Genomic DNA, 19,091 nt, shown 5'->3' with positions numbered 1-19,091 from the left:
CATAAGTGAATTGGTTTTAATATATATATATATATATATATATATATATATATATATATATATATATATATATATATATATATATATATATATATATATTTAGTAAAACTCAATTTATTCGCACTTTTTAGACCAAATTTACCAAGATAAGATAGTTTTGTTTCCAATTTCTGAAATAAGAAAGTTTTATAGCTAAATTATGAAACAATAAAAGTATACTATTCATAAGCGAATTGGTCTTAATATATATAATTTAGTAAAAGTCAATTTATTCGCATTAACTGTGATAAAACTTTAACCCGATATTTTAAATCGAATATTATTTTTACCATTTTAGGTCTTGTAGTATCTCAAAACTCGAATCATAACCAAATTATATCAAAATGCATTTATCCAGGGTCATCTAAAAAAAAATGATTTTAAATATATTTTTTTATAGGAAAATGATTTTAGAGGGTAATTTTTTTTTGTTCATATTTAAACAATTTTTTTACACAATTGTTCATAGAACTTTTTAGAAGAGTTCAATGTCATTTATGATGACCAATTGTTTTTATTTTATTTTGATAAATTATTTATTATCGATTATGAATTATTTAATAATAGCAAAAAACCATTTATCAATTTGTTTATTTTGATACTGCTTTTTCTTTCATTCCATATGCTTATGACAATGTATACGTTCAAATATTCAATAACCACAATATGCTTTGTGACGATGTATACCATCTATTATTTGTCAATATATGTAGTATTCATTTATTTTAAAAGTTTAGCACTTTTGAGATAAACAAAGTTTGAAGACATATACAATATTGCATAAATCATGATCATCTTACATTCATATATATATATATATATATATATATATATATATATATATATATATATATATATATATATATATATATATATATATATATATATATATATATATATATATATATATATATATATATATATATATATATATATAAACTCTCCATAAAGATGTATAAATATAAATGATGAACTATAGATGATTAACAGTGGAAAATGGTTATATTAAATATATTTTTGGATGAAATTTTATATGTAACTTTATGATATTTAACCCTTCTATGATTTCCTATGTTTTGCATCCAAACACATTATTTTTACATATACACATGTGAGAAACAAACATCATGGTGCAGTCCTATGTTTTGCATCCAAACACATTATTTTTACATATACACATGAGAAACAAGCATCATGGTGCAGATTGAGAAGAAAAGATAGTCACGCAAACATAAGAAAGTTGTTATTAATTAGGCTTGAAATAGCTTAAAAAATTATTAGATAAATAAATATTATGATATTATCCACTGTCTTATGTTTAAACAATGTTTTACTTTGTTTGAAGTTTTTTATAGTTTTCAGAATTCCACTTTTAATTAAAAATGTGTTTAATCTTTAAAGTGATGTTTAAATATCATTTTTTGTCTATATTTCCATAGCAAATCTCATAACTATTTTTTCGTAACAAATATTGTTGATCCACAACAATTTCGTAATTATTTCTTCTATAGTAAATTCAATCAAATCAGAGTTATTCGTAATAATATATAAAAATACAATAAAAATAAATTTAAAAGTAACATCAAATTTTAAAAGATATATTACAAAGTTACTTAATTATCAAAACTAAATATTAGTTACAAATGATAACATTTGAACACTTCTGAAAAATTCAATGACTAATCGTGTATAAAAAAAAACTAAATATGAGCAAAACAAATTGATAATTAACTTTTCAAATCATTTTTCCCATTTTAATTTGCCATGTAGATGTCACACATATGCAAAGTAAGTTGTAACCTAAGATAGTCGGTCAATCGTGTATAAAAAAGAAGGTTCCCTAAATTTGAACAAAACAAATAGATCTTCTAAGTCATTTTCCCTTTTTTGCGAATCTTGATGACATGATCATGTGTGTTTATTACATCAATCTATGTATTGCTCAAACCAAAATCCGAGAGATTATTTTAGCGATTTGCATAGTATTTTACGTGCATCAGGTTGACTTATCTATATCCATACAAATATAAGGTTTTGTTATGGAATATCATATCATATGTTATATTTTTATGATATCCTTTTTATGACATTACATGAGTTTTATTGAAACAAAGTACTCTCCTATCATGAGCACTCTTAACCTACATAAGGATAAATCAGTTACTTTCTCGAGATCTCCCCAAGCACACCACTGACAAATTGTTTCTTAGTCAACAAAATTATGCTACCATGATTCTTATATGTGCAAAGATGTTTAACTTAAAACCATGTAGTACTTTAGCCGATACTCAGTTTGGACTTGGAACACAATATTGGATCGTAGGACACTTTAATATATCTTCCCTTCAATAAAACCAATACGTCATATACTTGTATTTCGTAAAACACATTTGTTTATTTATAAATGATCCTCAAAATCCTCATATTAAGGTGCACTTTGTGTTACATTCAAGGAACTTTTCATCATAAATGTCAACTTTATACCTCTTTGTCTACTATTTTTATAGTTGGTATGATATTCAATTAAGGTGGATGTTTGATCTCGATGTTCCACTTCCGGCTATTGTGTCTTCCTAGGCACACTACAAGAATAAACATCTAAAGGGATGATACCTTTAGGGACGACAAAAGTCGTTTCTATAGATTGGCGGGTTTTTAAACAGGTTATGTGGATAGTTGGTGGGTTTTTGAAAAGATGTAGCTACGACATGTCTTCACCCTAAAAAAATAAATTAGATGTATTTTATATGTTTTTTTAATTTGTTGTTTAATCAGAATGTTGAAGGGGTGTAGATCGTCCCATATGTTTCTACTCCCGAAATTGTGAATATGTCATCACCTTCTCTCGTTCAATCGTAACTGATTTCATATTTTCCTCTCTCTTGATCGGCGACTGGTAGATGTCGAACACCCCCTGGCACAGGGGACGATCGCCTTCAACTACGGCCTCATCAGCAGCGACAACTACTCTTTCTCCTTTGATTGACGATTTGTTGTTTTCCAAATACGAAATCAACGACCACTTTACCACCCAGACTCCACTGCACAATGACTTTATGTCTACTCTATGTATGTACATTACTAGCATGACGATTTTAATAAAGTTACACCACAAATTTGAAATCTTTGTTACATTGATGAATATCTACATGCGATTTCTTATCATCAAACTTATATACCAATAAATTTCTCTGATATCAGATTGTGTAAAGTAACATACAAGGTAAAACTAATAAAAAGGATGTTATAATTGCATGATATCACCAGTTGATCATGTAGGATTTTTGTATACGATTGTGTAAGTTTTAATCACTTAACCAATTATTAACAATAGCTGTTCAATTTGAATCAAATCTGCATTTGTTTCCTGCTTGTGTTGTACATCTTGAATGCATATGATTCTATATTCAACCAACATTATAGGACAAACTTGTGTATGTGAAAATGAACCTAGTTTAATCCTTGTATATAACATTGATAATGATATATGGGATTGAAATTCAAGTTTTGAGAAACTTATATCTGAATTAATCTTTAATTCTGATACATGCATCAAATTTGATGCTTTAGCAGCATAATAGGCTCTGTTTCTATTGCTGATTTGGAGTCTGAAATTTGTTTTGATAATATCATTATTATAATTATAACAAGCCTTTTTGTATGTTACGTCCCGGGACTTGGATCTCGTGATTGGACCAGTGCTTGAATTTACAGGTGTCGTGAATGCTGGAGCAGCCTAGCCTCCCTGCAAGGGAGACCAAGCTATGCGATTTACTGAATACAGAACTAGGGTTTCCTTGGGATTAAAGCATGCTTTATTTCATAATAAACTACCCTTCAAATAGGGAGAACATATACTTTAAAAAAGGAAAACAAATCTCCTACCATAACGGAAAATATTTATAATAAAAATATTTCAAATACTCCTAAGTTATAGCATGAATAAAAAAGGAATTGATTTTACTCCCCATCCATTGCCTGATCTTTTTTAGGGCGTCGCCTATAAACCTTAACATATTTGCCATCCATAACACTACTCCCCTTATCCATATTGAGCTTATTCTCAAGCTCAAGGTCGGGATAGGCATCTCGAAAGTTGGCCTGATCTTCCCATGTAGCACTCTCAACAGCATCAGGAGTCCATTGAACCAACAACTCAGGATTGCCTTGTAAATTTCTAACGCATAGCACTTTGAAGGGAGTAAGGAAGGTCTTGCCATCAAGGGTCGGTGGCAGTTCAATAACAACATCAGGTAGGGATCCACGATGTGGTTTCAACAAAGAAACATGGAACACATTATGAATGCGACCGCCTTCCGGTAATGTTAAACGATATGCGACTGACCCAATTTTTTCCACAACCCTGAAAGGACCATAAAACTTTAGGGATAGCTTAGTGAAAGTTGTCTTAGAGATGGAAAACTGCCTGTACGGCTGTAATTTCAACCAAGCCCAATCGCCCACCTTATACTCAACTAGGCGATGGTGACCATCATAGGCTGTCTTCATGCGTTGTTGTGCTTCAGCTAAACGAGTACGTGCCTCCTGTAAGAAGGATGTACGGTCAATCAGAGCTTGATCTACCGCCTCTACCTTGGAAAGACCACTATCATAATTAAGTAAATGAGGAGGATCCCTGCCATAGTTAAGCTTAAAAGGTGTGGTTTGAAGTGCTGTGTGGTATGATGTATTATAGCAATACTCGGCCCAAGGAACCCACATAAGCCAATGACGTGGTCTATCTCCGGTCAAACAACGTAAATACATCTCGATCGTTCGATTAACCACTTTGGTTTGTCCATCACTTTGTAGATGGGAGGTCGTGGAAAAAGACAACTTTGTCCCAGATAGACGTAATAGTTCCTTCCAGAATACACTTTGAAAAACCTTATCGCGATCAAATACGATGGTCTCGGGAAGTCCGTGCAGTTGGAAAAATTCTGAAAAAAAATACTCGTGCCACTAATTCTACGGTGTATGGGTGCCCGAGTGGGATGAAATGGGTGTATTTTGAGAATTGGTCCATGTCAACAAGGAGAACCGATTTTCCCGAAACCTTCGGAAGGGCTTCCACAAAGTCCATTGAGATATCTGCCAAAATTGCGGTTGGAATTGGTAACGGTTGCAAGAGACCTGCAGGTTGTAGCATTTCCCACTTATTTCGTTGGCACACAACACAATTACGGATGTAATCTTGAATTGTTTTGTTCCATCCTTTCCAATAGAAATCACATCGAACCCGCTCAATTGTCTTCTGATTTCCTTCATGTGTTGAATCATGAATGCCCGAGAGCACCACAACAACCAACGGAGACGTTGGTTGCAAATACACATGCCTATCATACAAAATTAGCTCATTTTGTACCCCACCACCTAGCCTCCTCGGTTCCTGCCATAATTCTATCGCGAAGAACTCTAAGGTCAGCATTTGTGTTTATCTCGTGTCGCAGTGCATAAAAGATCTTTGTACGGACTTCATATAGGGCATACATTGTACTCGCCTCGATGTCTTCTTCTCGTCGTGATGAGGCGTCGGCTACCTGATTGACGGACCTTGCACGATATTCTACTTCAAAGTCAAACCCCTAGAAGTTTGCTGACCCAATGTTGTTGGGGGAGGTGGTGAGGCGTTGTTCTATTAAAACTTTAAGCTGTAGTGGTTAGTTTTGATCAGGAAGTGACGACCATATAGGTAAGGTCGCCAATATGCCACCACCTTCGCCAACTCACGTAATTCTCTCTCGTACGCTGGTAGTTTATGGTGACGATCCGCAAGTTTTCGGCTAAAGAAAGCAATTGGGTGATTATTTTGTTGTAGGAATGAACCAATGCGGCTACCTGATGCATCACATTCGACGATAAAAGTAGTTGAGAAATTTGGTAATGCTAAAACCGGGGATTCTGATAATGCTTGTTTTAACTTCATGAATGCATACTCCGATTCTTCACTCCATGTAAAACCGTTTCGTCTCAGCATACCAGTCAAGGATGCAACAATGATCCCATAATCTTTAATGAATTTTCTGTAATAACTGGCAAGCCCAAGGAACCCTCTCAAGATTCGAATATTGTAGGGTTTGGGCCATTCTTGAATTGCTGAAATCTTGATCTGGTCGACCGATACACCTGTCTGGTGGACAATATGACCCAAGTATGTCACCTCCTTGCGCCTGAAGGAATACTTTGATTTCTTTAGAAATAGCCGATGTGCACGTAGCAATCTGAAGACCGTCTGCAAGTGGATGAAGTGCTCCACCTCCGTTCGACTATAAATTAAAATATCATCAAAAAATACCAGAACATACTTACGGAGCTGTTGACGAAAAACATCAATCATTAAGCTCTGGAAAGTTGATGGTGCGTTTGACAGTCTGAACGGCATGACAAGAAATTCGAAATGCCCATGATGAGTGCGGAAATCCGTTTTCGACATCAGTAGGCGCCATGCGGATCTGGTGGTAACCAGAAGCTAGATATATCTTCGAAAATAAGGTCGCTCCGTGTAATTCGTTCAGAAGTTCTTCCACCACTAGAATGGGAAACTTATCCTTGATGGTTTTGGCGTTTAGTTTCCGATAATCCACACAGAATCTCCACGATTCGTCATGTTTTTTTACCAAAAGTACCGGTGAAGAAAAAGGAGATTGATTGGGCCATATTGTCCCATTTTGTAACATTTCCGCATATTGTTTTTTAATTTCATCCGTAAGAAGATGGGGGTAGCAGTAAGGTCGGACCGCCACCGGTTCTGTGCCGGTGTGAAGTCTGATCTGGTGATCACATGTGCGAGAAGGAGGGAAACCGTGGCATTTTTCAAAAATATCAGTGAAGGATTCCAGCAAGTTGTCGAAGTTTGGCTCCATATTATCCGACCCATTAAGGTTGGGTAACATGGTTGTCTCTGGTGACTCCCCATGCCATTTGACTATTCTACCATCGATAGTGAACTCCATTTCCCTGACCGTGAAGTCCCACAAAATGCGCCCTAGCCGTTATAGCCAATGAATGCCCAAAACGAGATCAAATCCTTCTAATGGAATGACAAAAAAATCGGCTGAAAACTCATACCCTTGTACCGTTATTTGTAGGTTTCGAATTATTCCACTACTCTCCGTCTTCCCAGCATCAGGTAGTTCACCGTGTAAGCCCGGTCGATGATGCACCTGAATCTGGAGTTGGTTAGCAGTCCTGTTTGCAATAAAATTATGGGTTCTACCACTATCGAGTAATACCCAGGCGATACCAAATCCAATGACTGCCCGAACATGGAAGGTTTTATCGTTTTTTTCTCCTCGGATGGCATTCAGTAAGATTTCTGGTGTGACCTCTTCTATTCCCACCAGAACATCTCGTCACAATTGAAGCAAAGCCCTTTTGCTCGATGTTCTTCCATCTCCGATGTTGTGAGTCGTTTCCAAGTCGGGTTTCTAGGTTTCACTGTGGCAACCCCTGTTGTCTCTCGATTTTTGCTCCCAGCTGAGGGTCGGCTTCCCAATGATGGTTGTGTTCAAGAACTTCTAATTTTCCCTTCTTCTGCCAGTTTGAGTTCGATTTTCCTTGCCAAGTTCATGGCTAAATACAGTGTGTTTGGTTTTATATACTCCACCTCATACCTGATTGCGTTGATTAAGCCCGCACAAAAGTGCCAGATAGTTTGTTATGGCGTGAAACCCATTGTTCGACCTAGTAATGTTTTGAACCCTACACAATAATTCTCCACTAATCCAAGCTGTCGCAAATGAGTCAACTCTCCTAGCGGGTTCATGTTCATTGGTGGCCCAAATCTGATTTTACATTCTTCTGAGAATTCGCCCCAGTTTAAGCGATCCTTCATTCTTCTAAGATTGTGATACCATACACTGGCTCTTCCCTACAGTGAGAAGGTGGCCTGTCGAACCCATGCATCTGTCGTAGTTTGTTGTTCTTCAAAAAAATCTTCACACTTCTGTAACCATTCTACTGGGTCGCCTTTTCCGTCGTACATAGGGAATTCCATCTTTGCGAATCTTGGTACTCAGCTACCTTGGAACCCTGCATCCTCATGATCTTCCCAATCCTTATGTAGTCATTCATGGCAGTTAGATCCCTCAGTTCTGTGGTAGTCCCAACTATGCTTAAACGGTTGTGGTTATCCGGTATGCTAATAATCATTAGCCTTCCCGATGAACCGACCTGATCCAACTGGTTGTCCCCTAGCCGAACCTTTTCCCCGTCCCACTATTGTGGTGGCTGTTGGTCCCTTACCGTCTGGAGTAGTGCCGAAGCCGAATCATATCCCTTTGCCTCTTCCTTGACTTTTCTCAGGTGGGTCATCGAATGATTCCAAACCTATCTCTTCCCCCACACTAGCTTCCGAGCCCCCTTTGCTATTGGGTTTGTTATGGCTTTGTGTAGATAAGCCTTCCACCAGTTTCGTTTGCTTGGCTTGCAAGGCTTCCACCGCTGCCTTTAATTCACTTGTGCTTTGGGTTTGTTAGAGCATGAAAGCTTTGATTTTCTTCATAAGTTCCTCTGTTGGGGTCATCATCACGAGCAGCTCTGCTACCAAATTTGTTACATCCCGAGACTTGGATTTCGTGATTAGACCAGTGCTTGAATTCACAGGTGCCGTGAATGCTGGAGCAGCCTAGCCTCCCTGCGAGGGAGACCAAGCTATGCGATTTACTGAATAAAGAACTAGGGTTTCCTTGGGATTAAAACATGCTTTATTTCATAATAAACTACCCTTTAAATAGGGAGAACAAATACTTTAAAAGGAATTGATTTTCCTCAAAATACTTCTAAGTTATAGCATGCATAAAAAAGGAATTGATTTTCCTCCCCATCCATTGCCTGATCTTTTTTAGGGCATCGCCTATCAACCTTACCATATTTGCCATCCATAACATTGTATAAGATATAAACTATAGATCTCCGCTGAGCCATATTCCCTTTTTCGTTTACATGAACTAGTGACACGATCACAGGACGAAAATGTCGTCCTCAAGTAAGCTTAAGGTCTCACCTTATTACCTTTTTCATTCTAAATAAAGACCGAAAGAAATCGGAGGATGGACCAAGTGGTAAATGCTCAAACCATTCATATTTTATTTTCACCCAATTTCTTTTTTGTGTATGAAAACTAACTACCTTTCTTTATCCTAAGTAGTACGATTATACATGTTGTTTTAAGAAAATAAATATCTATGATCCTTGACTCCATTTTATGACTCTTCTTTTCATATTACAATTCAAATGGATAGAATTTTTTTAGACATTTGGAATATGAACAAACTGCATATCCATTTGTTTTTTTTGTATAAATATAAATTTATTATGGCAGCAAACTTATATATTTGTCTTTTCCAGCCTATTTACAATGGATGTGTACTTTCTTGAGAATCATTTGACGTTGAGAGTTGTGTATGTGACTTTAATCTAAACTTCTAAAGTTTCAACTTTTTAAATTTATATCACAAAGTTAATGATTTGACTTGAGAATTAATTGTCTTCATATTCTGTACTTACAATTCAAAGTTCTACTTCTACTTATGTTGATCGGACAAACTTCTTTGGTAATTCAACGAAGGTTTTAGCTCCTCTTTATCTCCATATCAGAAGTAACATTTGACTCGACACATAGTTTTAAAAAAAATCTATGACTATTCATCAAATGTCTAAAAGCCCCTTAACAAGAATAAAATAAAGAAGATTTGTGGACCACATTTATATTGGTTAAGTTCACTTAATGACTACTAAAGAGTAAACGAATAAATTAGTTCTTAACGCTTATCCAAAAAAGAAATATTGCATTTTTTCGGGATAACCCAAAATAAGGGTGTGCATTCACTTGAGTAAGCTAGATTTCGATTATAAACCTGTATACATTTTGGAACAGTTAGCTCTTATGTTTTTTTATGATTTAATAATCTCTTCACCACTAATTTCTAGTTTTCTTGTTGTTGCAGAGTTACAATCGGGATCTTTTCTTGTTTCTATACTTCCTTCTTATTATACTATCAACAATTACATCTTCAAGATTCATCATGATAAGTCACCATTCTCTTGGAAAGGCATACTTTATCTTAACAGACATCAAGCCGGAGAATGGAAAGGTTGGATGCAGGTATAAAAGTTGCCTTTAATAGTAATGTACTTTACTTTTTACCTATAAGAAAAATGTACTTACATTTTACCTCCAATATGGGCATTGTACTTTATTTGTACATATTTTGCAATATGGGCATTGTACTTACATTTAATAGTATAGGTAAGTAAATATAAGTATATATGGTGTAAGTATGTTGTTATTATGTGAAAAGAAATGTTTGTTGCTATTGTATGTAAAGAAGATGCAAATTGTATTCACATGTACGTGATTTTCAGTGAATGATGTAAATTAATTGTGATTTGGTATAGAAAATTAGGTATGATAATGTTGCAGCAGTTGCCAAGGCTGGCCCACAATGAGGAAAGTACATTGAAGGTGATGTTTCTATCAATAAAATAGTTTCAATGTTATTAATTAGTTTGCTTTTTATATTGTGAAGGGCTGCAAATGTGTTCACTTCTGCATATTTGTTGAATTTGGTTAGAAAAATACCTGTAAAACATCAGAAAGCACTTTGGTACAGTGGTAAGCATAGAAAAAGTTGCTAAATTTTTATAAGATTTATAGTTAACTAAATTATTAGACATATTAATGTAAGAATTATTTATGATGAATCGGGACGTAGAGGGGCAATGGCTTTTGCCCTTGCTTTGCAATCAGTTCATGATCTCCCATAAGGACATGGTCAGACCATATTTACTTTTATTTCATTGTTTATTGTAACATTATACTTTCAAATTTTTTTTCTTATTTAGGTATTGAACCTTTCCCTTTCAATTGTTTTTTGACTTTGCTTTTTAAGCAAAATCTCTTTGGACTAAATTGTAAATAGGACACATGAAATACATAACTTAGATTATTCTAAATTGTAAATGGACTTAACGGGACATGATTTAATCTGGTAAAGATATAAAAAGTCAGAATCATATTACTTTCAGATGACGGGCCCACACCAAAACCCAATCGAGATTCACAAAAGGTACCATGAGGAAGCTTTCATGATTCCGACGAAAAGATGTCCGAAATCATCAATTCTAGAGTTGCATCTCCACTTGTTTCAAAAGGAGGAAAACCCCCCCAAAACCGGGAATGCGATCTAAAGAATAGAATCGATCATTCACGAACAACGGTTAGAAACTGCGTGGTTACAAAAGCGGAACGAAATCAGGTATTATCGCAAGATGGCGGTGACCACCAGCGGCAGATGGTTGTGATGGACCTATTGTCACAGGAGAAATGGGAGGATGAGTTGACACGTGAACTTAATCTTTTGAAGATAAAATATGGAAATACCCTTTTGAAGGAACATATTGGGCGGCAGTTTCCGATGTCACCAAACTGGTTCTTTTTTTTTTCTTGCGTGAAGGTAAAAGACCGAAATACCCTTTTGCAGAATGCAATAATTGATAACAATTCTTTTGGTTTTTGTTATATAGGGTATATGAGTATGGATCAGGTGGTGGTGGTTGTTTCTATTTTAACAAGAGGCGGAATAGGAGGGGGAAGGTAAACTTTTAGGTAGTGTTTGGTATGTTAGGATTGGGGAAGGAATGGAATGGTTCATTCCATCGAATTGAAAATAAAAATGTCTATTTGGTTTGTGTGGTGGAATGGAATGGATCATTCTTAAAAGAATATATTTCCTTCCTTTTTATTGTAGTTTTTGTTCAGAGAAAGTCAGGTATCACCATATTTTAAATAATCATATATCCAATCAACACTTTATGAAGACAATAAATAATGGAAAAAAAACATTGCTTGTAGATATGCTATTCTCACTTTGTAATTTAAATTTCAAAATGCAGGTGTTGCTTATTGGAGGCTTAACAGGTACTATGCTTAAAGCTTTACAAGTTATTGGAGGGGATTATTACAAATAGTTAGCAGAGCAATCTCTCTGTCATTGTTGCAAAATTTTCCAAATGTTCACTTACAGGAAGGTGTTCTGAAATTGGGAGTATAAACAACTGAAGAATTTGATGCAAAGTTTGGTAGATCTGAACTAGTATAGTTTTAAAACATGTAATGTTTGGGAATCTTCCTTCAATTTGTACTGTTTAAAGCATATAATAAAATCATTTAACATTATTTATTGCAATTAAATTTACATAATAAAATCATTTAACATTATTTATTGCAATTAAATTTACAGCTTTAGCTACTTTGTAAATATATTGCTTTAACTATTTTGGGATTGTCAAAACTCGAAAAATACACAGAAAAAAGAGCAGGGTATAAACTTGTGGGCATACCTATAGAGACTCTATAGGTAAATGTATATGGACAACAAATCATCTATATAAGTTAATCTACTACCGCGATCTGTCGTCACTATAGGTCGGTGTATGTCATGGTGTATAGTTTTATCTATAGAGACGACATGTCGTCTCTATAGGTGTTTTCATTGGGACAACATGTCATCTCTATAGCTTTATCTATGGTGATCGGGAAAATATAGCGATGAACCCTTTAGAGACAATATGTCGTCTCTATAGGTAAGCTATTGCGACGATATGTATAGCGATGACAAAAATAATCTGTTGCGATGGGGCTATGGAGACGAACTTTATAGGGACGACTTGTCGTTGCCACCATCTATAGGGACGACTTTAGTATCTATAGGAACGACAATTCCTATAGGTCTCGTTTCTTATAGTGGCACAAATATGATATCATGGTCTTATACATCATATATTGATTGAGGGTTGATGTCGAATAATAGGGGTGGAAAATGTTGTTGAAACATGTTAGCTTTAGAATATGTTGCAAGAACTACATTGCTCTACCAAATTCACCAGAATATGTTGCAAGAACTACATTGCTCTACCAAATTCACCATCGTTTACCACAACAATGTTAGTTTCTCTTATCTTCCATAAGTGTCGTTCAATGTCGATAGCCACATATTAATATAGACTCCCACTTTGTTCATGAAAAAGTTGCTTTAGGTGATATTCGCTTTCTATATTCACCAAATAGCCTCTCCATATCATTTTAATGACTTTAGGTCCACATGTTTGGATCAATTATTCCGATTAAATAACGAGTGGATTTTAACGTACAAGTATGTTTGGATATTGTTGATGTATAGTCTCGACCATCCTATGGCCCATTAGGTTAAGCCTCAAAGTATCTTGTATTCATATATATTTTTTAATAACTGACATATATTTATTTCATTGAAATATATTGTTTAAAAGTTTTTAATATTATTATGTCTTTGATTTTTCGGTTCCAATGCTTTCTTCGAGAATGGTTCTTAAACTCATGGTTTGAGGTGCCAATTTTGATATATTGTTAGCTAATTGTGTGATATACATTAATTTAATATATTTAACTAAAAATTATTGAGTTATTCATTAAAATGACAACGCATTGTATTTTCCAACAACCCACCTTTAAGAAGATTTCACACAATGACCATATTTTTTTTGTGAATGTTGTGTTTGGCGTTTCATAATTAGTTTATTTTTTTTCAGTTTTTTTAAAAAATGTTATGTTTGACAAGTCAAAAAGTAGGTTATAAGTTAGTTTTTTTTAAAAGAAAATAATTAAATTAGTTTTCTAAAAGCTACTTGTTGTACAAATTGATTTTTACAACAAATAAATGAAGGTTGGTCCAATGATTCAAACTCACTTACAAGTCAATGAAATGGGCATAATCACTATTTCAGGAGATGTTATTGTGGTTTAAAAACTTACTTTGTACAACAAATAAATAAAGACCCCTATAAGATCGATTAAGTTGTTCAAATTCACTAACCATCTCCTGGATCGACCTTGTAGGGGTCTTTATTTACTTGTTGTACAAATGGAGCTTCTAAACAACTATAACGTCTCCTGAAAGGGTGAGTACACCCATTTCACTGAATTTTATGTGGGTTTGAACAAATAGATTGAACTTCAAGCACCATTTGTGAAGAACTACTCTGACAAGAAGTAAAAAATAAACATTATAATACAAAGTGTCACCTAAATAGGTGAGTATGCCCTTTTTCCCGACTTTTAAATGAGTTTATGGAAGATTATAAGAGTATTGAAAAAGAAAGGATGTATTGATATGCTTACAAGGAGTATTGGTCGAAATGAATTGGTCAAAATTCAGGTTCAAAGTTGGATCTAATGATTGTCTGATAAATGCCTTGGTGTTCCAATCTAGGAGTTTGGATGTCGAATCTCAGAAGGGTTGCGTTTGTCCACTTTTCGGAATGAAGGTTGTCGCTTTGGGTATGTGTAGAGAATGATGGCTTGTTTGGAACATTATCGAAACAAAAGTTAACATTAATCAAAACATTTTCCTACAATCATTTCATAATTGTGATGGTGATTGGTATTTGCTATGATCAGAATGCAAGTCACTCAACCGGAACGAAGATGAAATCAATTTTGGGGCTGAACTCAATTTTGGGACTAGTTCGTCGCTTTATGTTCATGTATCACACAATTGGGGAAGAAGTTGCAATGTTACAATTTTGGCCCCCCAGAGTTTCAACGAAGTGGCAGTTTTGGTTCAAAATTAGAAAACTTTAAAATTTTCAAGGGCTGATGTTCGAGATGATCGAATCTTATTTTTTTCGCTAGCATATTTCATGTGAACAATACATATTGGATTTGCATTAAACGCAATTTCATATATCTTTTTAGGTCGACACAATGGTTCAAAGTCACTTAAAAGTCAACGAAAAGTGTGTACTCACCCTTTTTAGTGACACTTTTTAGTATAATGTTTAATGCTTAATTCTTATCAAAGTATTTCTTCATAAATGGTATATGAAGGTCAATCCAGTGGTTCAAGTTCACTTAAAAGGCAGTGAAAAAGACATACATACCCTTTCAGGATATGTTATTTGTCGTTTAGAAGCTCGATTTGTACAACACGTAATGAACTCCCCTAAAAGGTTGATCCGGGAAATGCTAAGTGAGTTTGAACTTAGGGGTCTTCATTTATTGATTGCACAAATCGAGCTTCTAAACCACAATAACATCTCTTGGAAGGGTGACTATGCTCATTTCTCTAACTTGTAAATGAGTTTGAACCATTGGATTGAGTTTCACTTATTTCTTGTACAATTCGAGCTTCTAAACCACAATAACATCTCATGAATCGGTCAATTGGTTAACATTGCAACAAAATTGTAAATTTAATGACATAATTGATATATTTAAAAAAAACTCGGTGTAAAAATCGAAATTTTGTGGTAATATAGTGACTTTCTTACAATCTGAAACTCAATTTCAAAATCGAAATTTTGTTAAACATAGTGACTTTATTGTGGGAGAACCAATCATTTGGTTGATATTGCAACAAAATTGTAAATATACTGACATAATTGAGAAAAAAAAACTCAGTTTTAAAATCAAAATTTTATAGTAATATAGTGACTTGCTTGTAATTTTTCCAAGTTATATTTAACCAAATAAAATAATTATGTTTAACCTGATATTATATTTGAATCATTGGCATTAAGGTGTTTGCCTCTCATTGGTTGTATGATGTTTGCCTCTAATTGATTTTATCTACAAATCCTTTCCGTTATTTTTAAAGTTATGTTTTATGTGTTAAAGCACAACTTATCGGGATCGAAGCCATCCACAATAACGTCATGGATATATATATATATATATATATATATATATATATATATATATATATATATATATATATATATATATACCCGCCCAATGGAGCGGGGCATAAATTTTAGGTTGAGATGGTGACTACAAATTTTTAATATGTAAGTTGTTAACGGTTTAAAATATTCATTAATATACTATAATTTTAATGAAAGCTAAGTTACAAAGTTAGTCTAAAGTGTTGGTGACAAACTTTTTATGAAAAGTGCAAATATATAATATTGCATCAGAACATCATGTGGTTTACTCTTTTTATTGTACGACCTTGATTTACAACTTTCAATGTAGAAACAAATATAAAGTGAAATTGAATGAACATACATGGAAAAGAATAGGTTTGTTTGAGTTGAGTTTTGAGAGATAGGAAATGGATACGGTGATCAGAACAACTTTGCGATAACGAATTAATGAGGGAGATATGGGTTGTGGAGGTATTTGGCTTCCGAATTACAAGTTATTTTTTTATTATGTGTTGGTTATACATAATTTTTAAAAGGGTTGATTCTTTTAAATTTGCTTGGATGTTAAAAGTTTACGACTAATGTTTTTAATATTGTTTTTAAAGTAAAGATTGAATTATAAACTTAGCATGGTAATAATTACATCAATAATTTGTGATAATTCCGGATACTAAAAATTCTCAAGAAATATTACAAGAAAAAACATTTATTTTCTAAAAGTTTAAAACCCAAATAATTTTTATATGAAAACAGAGTTAGACCAGACTTCTTCTATCATATTCGAATTTCAACTTTGGAATTATGAAAAAACATTATATTCATTTACTTTAATTGTAAATTGGAAAATAAATTTATATTATTTTAGGTTATATTTTAAATTACTTTTCTTATGGAAAGTTCAAAAAATACATCATTTTTACAATATCAATGCTTTATAATCTTTAAAACATTTTGGATTATAAGATTATTTTAGTGAAATTTTTAATATGTCCAATGATTTTTAATTTAAATGCTTTCGATTTTAATGGAGTCACATTCTAGTATATGTTGGTTGGTAGAATTTGAAATATAATTCAAATTCAAGATTTTATGTAATATTGTATGTTTTTGTAAATTTGGATTTAAAATTGATGAATCTTAATTCATAAAGTTGTCTTTCTTTTATTTTCTTGTAATATTGGTTTGCTTTATTAATAATTCGTAATAGTAATCTATAAAATGATAATATTTTCATAATTTGGAAACTAGAGATAAAAACTTCAACCCAACAATATCGTCTTTGTCTTGAAACTTAATATTCATTATAAACTAATGCTATGAGGGTGAAGGTTTTTATGTAAGAGATGAAAAGTTGGCTAAGTTGGTCAAATAAATAAACAACTAATTCTGTAAAAAATGAAAAGCAGACTAAATTAGACAAATAAATAAACTAATGATAAATTTTTTATTATATAAACAGTAAGAGAAACAAAGGTTTGAAACTGATTAAAATACACATCTACAACAAAATATTTCCTAAGGAGGGATGGATTCTAAATAAATTTGTGATTGTTAACTCCTCTCCTCTAAGTTTCTGATTGTTGAGTGAACCATTGTTCTACAAACAAAAACTGTCATGAACTTTGTTGCTAATTTAACATTATTATTCTGAGTCTAATTTATAAGAGGAACCATTTTGACTAAATGTTAATGTTACCTATCCATAAAGTGGATCTATCAATCTATAATACTGATTATACAGCGGGAAATGAAATATTCCGTACACATTACAATGACTAAACTGGTAATATTAGTCTCTATTTGCTATAGGAAACAAATTCTATGAAATTTCATCTGACTTATGTTGAATAAACTTGAAGCCAAATTATTACTATAACAAAAGAGATTAGCACATTCCATTTATTCTTTCACATATCCACGTGACAAACCCATGCGAGCAACATAAAGAATTAATTTATAGATACTAATAATAGCTTTGATGGTTTGCATTATTGTAAATTGTTAATGTTTTGGCTTCACTTAAAGTGAATGTAAAGCTTTAATGTTGTTTACAAAGTAAAAGAAGATCATGGAAAACTGTATTTCTAAAAGCATTAATACCTATAATATGAAAAGAAAACATACTTATCGTAAAAATATAAAAGATTTGTAAACTTGTTTATTTATTTATTTATTTATTTTGCAAATTTGAATTAATAGTAACCTGAAAACCGATTATTACAAATAACATTGTCAAAAACGAAAACAACTTAACTTAGGACATTAACAAACAAGAAATATCAAAGAGACAAAACCAATAAATTTTGACAAACATAAGGATGGTCAAATCCCTTTTTTATATTGAGTGAAACATCATTCCTTTTTCATGAGACGACATAAACCTTCATGAAAATATTCTTACGAACACAATAATTTATAAAATTTGCAATGTTTGGTGTAGAAAAATAGTTATATGAATTCAATTAAATTGATCATTTTTTGATAGACTAAACTGCACAAATGGTCATTATAGTTTGTCGAAAATTATCACTTTGGTACAAAATGGTTTTGACCAGCACTAGTGGTCCAAAACTTTCATTTTGTTGCGTCTTTGGTCCAATCTATTTTAATTTTTATCAAAATGATAGATTTGTCACTATTAATATGATTTCTCTTTTCTCTTATTTGTTTTTCTTTCGGATTATAAAAAAATAAATAAAATAATAAATAAAATAAAATAAAAACTAAAAAATAAAAATAAAAATAAATCTCTCTCTCTCTTGATTTTCAGGTTAAAAAAAACAAAAAATAAAATCTCTTTCACACACACACACTCTCTCTCTCTCTCTCTCTCTATATATATATATATATATATATATATATATATATATATATATATATATATATATATATATATATATATATATATATATATATATATATATATATATATATATATATATCCTGATTTTCAGATTAAAAAAACAAGAAAATAGAAGTAAAAATAAATCTCTCTCTCTCTCAAGTCGTCTCTGCCTCCCACTTCTAAAACCATAGCACCCTTAATCTTTTTTGGTTTTAGTGTATGGGTATGAAAATCAAAAGAAATTTAGGCTCAAACCATGAATATGTTCCTCTCACCCCTCTTGCATCTGAACTTCAACGTCTCCTCACTCCGCCACCATCACCTTCATTCATCCGGTTGGTGTTGTTCATAGCGACATTTGATTCAAATCCCTCGTGTATCTGATTCAAATCCACCGATGAACTGTGCTTCTTCATCTACCTTCTTCTTCATTTACTACTCCCTAAGATACATATCTCGGATGTTCATGGCGGCTAGGGTTTCATGGACGTCATCGTCAGAGATAGACGAAGCCACCATCTCC

The sequence above is a fragment of the Lactuca saligna genome, chromosome 1 (assembly GCF_052625555.1).
Source record: "Lactuca saligna cultivar CGN05327 chromosome 1, ASM5262555v1, whole genome shotgun sequence".
In the NCBI taxonomy this organism is placed as follows: domain Eukaryota; kingdom Viridiplantae; phylum Streptophyta; class Magnoliopsida; order Asterales; family Asteraceae; genus Lactuca; species Lactuca saligna.
Note: the sequence above shows the minus strand (reverse complement) of the source record.